This window comes from Rosa chinensis, chromosome 7, assembly GCF_002994745.2.
Source record: "Rosa chinensis cultivar Old Blush chromosome 7, RchiOBHm-V2, whole genome shotgun sequence".
Lineage (NCBI taxonomy): Eukaryota > Viridiplantae > Streptophyta > Magnoliopsida > Rosales > Rosaceae > Rosa > Rosa chinensis.
Window position 1 is genome coordinate 46,867,095 of NC_037094.1, and position 7,766 is coordinate 46,874,860.

The 7,766-nt window shown below is 40.8% G+C and overlaps 1 pseudogene; it reads left to right on the plus strand.

Annotated features, from left to right (window-relative positions):
* Positions 1 to 5,917: 5,917 nt before the first annotated feature.
* LOC112178012 lies at positions 5,918 to 7,310 on the plus strand (annotated as a pseudogene).
* The last annotated feature ends 456 nt before the right edge of the window (positions 7,311 to 7,766 follow it).

The window sequence follows — 7,766 nt, forward strand, 5'->3', positions numbered from 1 at the left end:
CACAGCTCTGTGCGCTCCTACGCCAGTATTAGCCTCGCTAGCGCTTTCCTACCGCCAATGTTAGCCTCGCTTTGTTCCCAGCATCCTCGCCTGCACTCCCTTTGCACCTGCCGAAGCAGATAGCCTCGCTAGCTCCTACGTCCAGCGCTGTGTTAGCCACGCCCAGTGCACAACACGCCTGCCTACATCTGCCTAACCCTTGCAGCAACCCTCGCAACAGCTCCGCACAGCCTACCCTACGCCTCGAGCATACCTTGCGCACGCCAGCGCATAAGCATGAGAGCCAACGCCCAACGTTAGCTTCGCCAGCTACAGATTGTTAGCCTCGCCTCGAAAGTGCAGCTCGAACGCCGGCGCAGTGCATGCACAATGCCCCCTTACAAAAACCTAACACGCATAAGGCAAAGCCAGCGACCCCTCACTGACGGCCACCGACAATTTCTTCTGGCAACCTTTTTCCAACCAATTTTTTTTGGCGACTTCAAAAAGAGGTAATTTTTTTTATTAAGAGTTCCTACTTTGTGTACTTTCAATTCCTTTTCTTTTCTCAGGGACTTTTAACCTCCCTTCTTGCATTCTCCTTTCTTCTTTCATGTGGGGGTTCGTGCTATCTCCAAGCTTAGAGCTTGTTGAGACCTCTAAACTTAAAGTTTGTTGAGAATATATGATCGACCACATACACATCATTATTTCGATCTAATCCAATACCTCTTGGAATCGAATTTCTTGGGAGTGATTACACTGAGAAATTCTTAATTTCTTGGGAGCGACTATGCTCAAAAATTTATATTGTTTTCGTGGTAGCCTTTTATTCTCGGAAACTAACCATTTTTCTTGTTCTCTTTCAGGATGAGTAACTTGAAGAAACTGGACTTCGCTCCATTAGGAGCAACTGGCTTTGGATATCACAAATGGGTTCGTGATGTCCGCCAGCATCTCAAGGCCCAAGAAATCCTGGATACGATTCTTGAGCCTAGCCAGGACGTGCTAACTGTTGAGCATGCTCAAGCTTTGGAAGCAAATAGAGCAGCCTTGGAGGCAAATAAGGCGAAAATCATCATCTTAATGACTCGTCATATGGATGATTCACCGCAGTATGAGTATATGAATAAAGAAGACCCCAGAAGGTTGTGGATCTCACTCAAAGAACGCTTTGGCAACGTCCGTCACTCCCTGCTTCCTGACCTAGAAGTGAGATGACATAATCTCCGCTTTTATGATTTCAAGACAGTTCTTAACTACAACTTGGAAGCACTTCGTATTAAATCCTTGATGGAATTCTGTGGAAAAGATATCACATATGCGACGTTGATGGAGAGGACTCTCTTACCTTCTTTGTCTTTGCTTTGATGGTTGCTAAGAACTATCGAATCGATGTTATTGCAGGACGGATCACAAGGTTTCATGAGCTCATTGGAGCCATGAATGTCGCTGAAAAGAATGACAACATCCTTGTGAAGAACTATAATTCGAGATCCATGGGAACAAAGCATATTTCGAAGTTCAATTATAGTCGCGCCCCTAAAAGAGGGCGCCAAGAGCGAAACCCTAAATCTAGGAAATTATGGATGTTCTAGTCCATATTCTCGCTCTAATGAGGAAGGTAACCACCAAAATAGGTGAACAAAGATTGAAGAGGTCAACGTGGAAAGAGAGAGGGAGACAACGCCTCTGGCCATGTTGGGGGCCCCACCAATACTAAGAGCCATCCTAATGACGCTTTCAAAGTGACTCAATCAAGGGATCATGAGCACAAAGATGTATGTTTTTGATGTGGAGCATCCGGTCATTAGGCACATATTTGTAGAGCTCGTGAAAATATTGTCACCGCCTACAAAGCATATTGTGAAATAAGAGAAGCTCACTACATGGAACAAGAGGATCAAGAAGTCGATCCCAAACAAAGGGTTGAAGACTTCAAATCCGACCATGATCAAGAGACTGGCGATTCTAAATAAGTCTTTATTTTTTCAAGAGATGTAATAGGCAATTGCCATTTATTTTGTACTAAATGCCATTGGTTTAGTTTTTCTTCAATTAAGCTCATCCAAAGTGAGTATGATGTCTACGAAGGTTTGAGATAAATGGTACTTAAGCGAGCTTTGCTCCACCGACATCTCTTTACTCACCTGGTCATATTTATTTTGGAGTTACCAAAAAAAGTCAAACGACTGCCCATTTTTTTGCATTAGCTAGTTTAGGATTAGATTTTCTTAATTGCTAACAAACAATGATGTACACCATTGGCTTTTGAATAAAAGTTCTTTTCATTATGACTCCATTTGCAATTTTTTTAGCATATTACTTTGTGACTATGATGGTTAGGCCATCAGGATTAGTTCAAGGACATCCATTCCTTCTAGTGAAATGAAGCAAAAATCAAAGATTTATTCCTGGACTAAGTATGACTGCCACAGCCACTGCCTCTGGTGCCGCCGCCGTCCACTGCCGGCTTAGGGCCACCCCTGTCCACTCTAATGACACCATGGTAGGCGTCTCCCATGGTCATGTCGCCATAGATGATATTTATCATGGTCATGACGCCATAGAAGGTGATGTAGTCACCAATTTTGCTTCTAATAGAGTTTCAAATGCTCAGGCCCAACCAAAATCCTTATTGGTTGCTTCTAAGATCTCTCGCTCGTTCTACAAAGCTTGTTCCTTATGGAAATTAAGACCAAGACTATCCTATGCAAAGGATATGAAAATACTCATTCTGCTCTTACATAGAATCCGAGGAGATTCTGTGGACCGATTTAACGAACTTGCGGACGTTTAAATATTTCATGGTATTGGTTAACACATAAACACGCTGGTCACGTGTTGTGCCATTGTTCACTTGTCATGCTGCTTATACTATACTCCTAGCACATATCATATGATGACGGGCTCACTCTCCGGATCATTCCATTCAGTCAATTGGACTTGACGACGCTAGAGACTTTACATCGAAGACTTTCGATGGTTATTGCATATCACTGGGACTGATGTTGGACAATACATCATATTCCCATGTATACACCAAAATGGTCTCGCAGACACGACTAATGGTAGCCCGGACATTGGTAATGCCCACCAATCTTCCTATATCCGCTTGGGGTAATGCAATATCTCATGCAACTATGCTTGTTAGTCTATGACCCACCTCCACTCAATTTATCTCTGCATTACAGCTAGTGACTAGGCACACATATCTCGTACTTACGTATATTTCAGTGTGCCATTCATGTGCCTATTGCGCCACCGCAACGCACTAAGATGGGTCATCATAGACAAATACGCATATACGTTGGATATGAGACTCCAACAATCGTCCGCCACTTAATGCCCTTGCTAGGCTATCTCTTTACCGCTAGATTTACAGATTGTCACTTTGATGAGATAGTCTTCCCATCGTTAGGGGGAGATAAGAACATGAATGTTAAACGGGAACGACAGGAATTGTCGTGGTCTGTCCCCACTATGTCTCAGCTCGATCCCTATTAAAGTGACGAGATCACATATCTGTTGCAAATATGCCTGCAAGGAAGGACATCCCTACGAGAGAACGTAGCGCTACCCTACACGGAGGTAGGCATGGCGCCAACGCCAAAGAGAGTGGCACTCTAGCGTTATAGGCCATGGCCCCCGCTAGAATGCGTGGGAGGCCTGTGGGTTCGAAGGATATTTTGGTACATTCCATCCTTTGATCATCAAGACTCAAAATCAGTCTCATGAGAATCTTCCGAATTATGATTTTCGTTGGGGGATGCCTCAATATCCGAACCTATTCTTGAGAATATAGAGCTCTTTGAAAATTACACTAGTGTACATGAGACGTTGGATAGAAACTCCATCATAATTGTTGATGTAGTTGTGCATTTCGTTGCGCATGAGGTTGTTGAGTCTGATGATATCGAACCACGCTCTGTTGATGAATGAATGCCAACGTAGAAATTTGGCCTAAATGGAAAGATGCGATCTAGGTTAAGTTGGATTCTCTAACAAAGAGGAAGGTTTTCGAGCCAGTGATGCCAACACCTCCTAACATAAAATCTATTGACTAATAGGTCTTCGTTAGAAAGCGTGATGAGAAAAAGAGATGACGATCTCGCCTTATGGCTCAAGGCTTCTCACAAAACGCCCTGGAATCGACTATGATAAGATATATTCTCTCGTAATGGATGTCATTGTACTCCACTACCCTGTCAGTTTGGTAGTTTCCGAATAACTGAACATGCAGCTTACGAATTTGGTCACTACGTATCTCTATGGGGATCTAGATACGGAACATACATGAAGGTTCATGGTGAACTTCATTTACCCAAGTCAAGTGGCTCTAGACCACGGAGCGCGTTATATAAAGAGGTTGAAATGCTCACTAAAGTGACTACTTGATTGGGAAGGGATATGCCCGTACTTTTCCATAACAAGTTTCGGATTATATCGTGGTTTATGTTGGACATAATCTTCATTAGAAGCCCTTAAAGAGTTAAGGAAAACCGCTGAACACTTGAAATCCGACTTTGAGATCAAGGATTTTGGGAGAACACGATTATGTCTCGGTTTGGAACTTGAGCATCGTGTTGATAGATGCTTAGACATTTTGACAAGGTCAAGTCTTCAAGCACCTCCATGATCATCCGTAGTCTTGATCCTGAAAAGGGTCCTCTTCGTCCAAAGGATGATGACAAATATGTGCTAAAGGAAAAAGTGTCATGCTTAACTACAATAGGCGCATTATTGTACTTAGCTCAATGCACAAGACCGAACATCTCATTTGCAGTGAACTTGTTAGCTAGATATAGCTTTGAGCCAACGCGATGCCTTTGAAATAGTGTAAAAGATTTCTTTCGGTACTTGAGATGTACGATTGATATGGGCTTGTTCTATCCCTACAAAAAGACGATAGATTCGGACCCATCACACACCAGGAACGCCGCCAACACTGGCCTACGTCCTTTATCCCCATCCCAAAACATTAAGTGTTTTGGAAGGTTTTGCTGATGTTGGGTATTTCTCTGACCCACACAAAGGTCATTCCCATACTGGTTAAGTGTTCATCATGGGTAAGACCGTGATATCTTGGAGGTCTATAGAATAGAGCCTAGTCGCTATATCTTCGAACAATGCAGCAATTATTACCACTACTAGAATAATGTTATTAGACATTGCCACTATTAAATCGGACAGGATTGCACCTGATGTTAAAAAAACGTGCTAACATCAGTTTGTGAAAAAATCGATTTCTATTGTTATTATGGACATGAGTCACCAAATTAAACGATTTGAAAAGTTTCGTTCAAAAAATTTTAAAAAACGCGGAGGGACTAAGTTTAAAAGTTTGAGAACCGCGGGGACCAATTATTTCATTCCCCCCAACACTTGGTATTTTTTTCCGCTTTCTCTAAAACTTTCGAACCCTAGCCGACTCTCACAATTTGACTTCAGCAGCTCATTCACCTTGTCGACCTCACCGTTCTCCAAGTTGACCTGCGTCAAGTCCTCGACCTCCTTCTCCAAGCTGACGTGCTCCAAATCCCAGACTTCATTCTCCGACCTAAGCCAACTGGAGCCGCCTCTAACTTGTCTCTCCCTCATTAACTGCCTCTTTCCCCTCACCAGCGCCATCGCCTTTGCCGACAAGCTCTCTCCAGCAGCAAGCCGGTGCTTCTCGTCCGACTATAGCAAGTCCTTGCTCCAAGATCCAAGCCCAACAGGTCCAACTAGCCTCCACACTTTGTTCTTTGTTTCTGGGTTTGCTGATTATGGGTTCTTCCTACTCCCTCTCTGTCTCTTTCAATTTTTATTTAAAGGCTCTGAAAGATTTTGTTCAAGATCTAAGAATTCACTTGTTTGTGATTGTTAGTGACACTGATATTGTTCTTTGTTTGATTTGAATTGACTAGGTTTATTTAGGTCTCTTTGCTTTGGAGAAATGGAGGACACAATGCCCATTCTGAAGACTGATACTCTAATTCCGGTGAGTGCCTATATTTTTCGAAGCTTATTTTGATTTGGATCTGGGTTTTGAATGTACAGTTGTGTTCAGATTAGTTGGAATTTGATGTATATATAGAAGTTAACTACAGTTTTGTTAACCTTAACATTGGGAAAGCTTTCGTTTTGATCGATTAGAGCTTGTTTTTGATTCGTGTATTTGAAATTTTTTAGTAGAAAGTTGGTTTCCAGGGTTCTTCAGTGAAGTGGATTAGAAGTACCTATTTTAATTTGGTATCTTTTATTATTTATGTATGTATGGTGTGTTTCAGTTTAAGATGTGGATGAGGTTTCAGTGATTGAATCGTATATACTCTTAGCTTCATTCATTTTTAGTTTTTAATTCAATATTTTGAACCACCCTTTTGATGTGTGTGAAACACTGGTCTCAGAGATATTGTTTTGAGTGGTGAGTTTACATTGAATTAGGCTTGTTTTGAAAGTACATTCATTTATCTGCCATCCACATTTGTAGAGATCGGTGAAGTAGTCAAGGTAGTGGTTCTGGAGTCTGTTCTAAAGAAGAGGAAGAGAGAGGAGGAATGGGCCTTGGCAAAGAAACAGGGGCTTGAAGCCACCAAGAAGAAGAATGCTGAGAATAGGAAGCTTATTTACAACAAATCCAAACAGTACACCAAGGAGTACACAGAGAAGGTACATCATATTTGGTTTAGTATATTAATTTTTCACTCTGTTTCTTTGAATTAATTTGCCCTTTATGTTTATTCTTCATGTCAAAATACTATGTGTGTGCATTATATAGGACAATGAGTTAGTCCAGTTGAAGCGTGAAGCAAGGCTGAAAGGAGGATTCTATGCTGAGCCAGAGTCTAAGCTTTTGTTTATCATTCATATATGTGGGTAGGTCATCATCCTTGAGTTGTTTATATATTGAGATCTTTATAGTTTTGATTCTTTTGCTTATACTTTTAATAATTGTATTTTCAGTATCAATGCCATTGATCCAAAGACAAAGAAGATCTTGCAGTTTTTGTGATTGAGACAGGTAATACTCGTACCTTTGGAAATATTGATGGTTACCACTTACCTGCATTGTAGCCATGTTGTTTGTTTGGTAATTGATTGGAATTTTCTATTCCTTCATGGTGGAAGTTGGAAATGCATCTAGGAGTATGAAAATAAGAAGTTTGGGTCATTTTCTTCATTGACCTTAACATGTTCATCATCTAAGCTTTCAATTCTTTGTTACCAAGGTTTAATGAATGTTATCGGGATGTTATTACTGACATCTCCTTGTGTTGTAGTGTTCTGCACATTGCAACTATTTAAAAAGCTATGCTCTTACCAATGTAGTCAAGTTTGCTGACTAACTCTTGCATTTGGGCTTTGACAAGGTTCATCAACTGTGAACTGATGCATAATGAATCTCTGAAAACTCTATTTTATGGTAAGGCTATTATTTTGTTTATTGATTTTACACTAAGATAAGGAGATCCAATGGTGCTAACGTATTTCCTGCTTTACAAGATAAAATTAAAATGTTGAGTACATTGTTTACCTTCTCTCACATCAGAGGAGTTGGTTCACATACTTTTAGTTTGTCATGTATTGTAATCTACGTAATGTAGTATTTCCTTTTATGTTTGGTTTAGATAGAATCGTGGTTATTGTTAACTTATAGTTTGACATATATTCAAGCACATGTCATAGTCCTCCTCTTGCACAATCTAGCTAAAGTCCATAACACATTGTTGCACCCTATCTTAGTTTTGTGTATTATTTATCTTTATTATTATCCTCTCATGGTCTCTTATTTTGCTAATTTT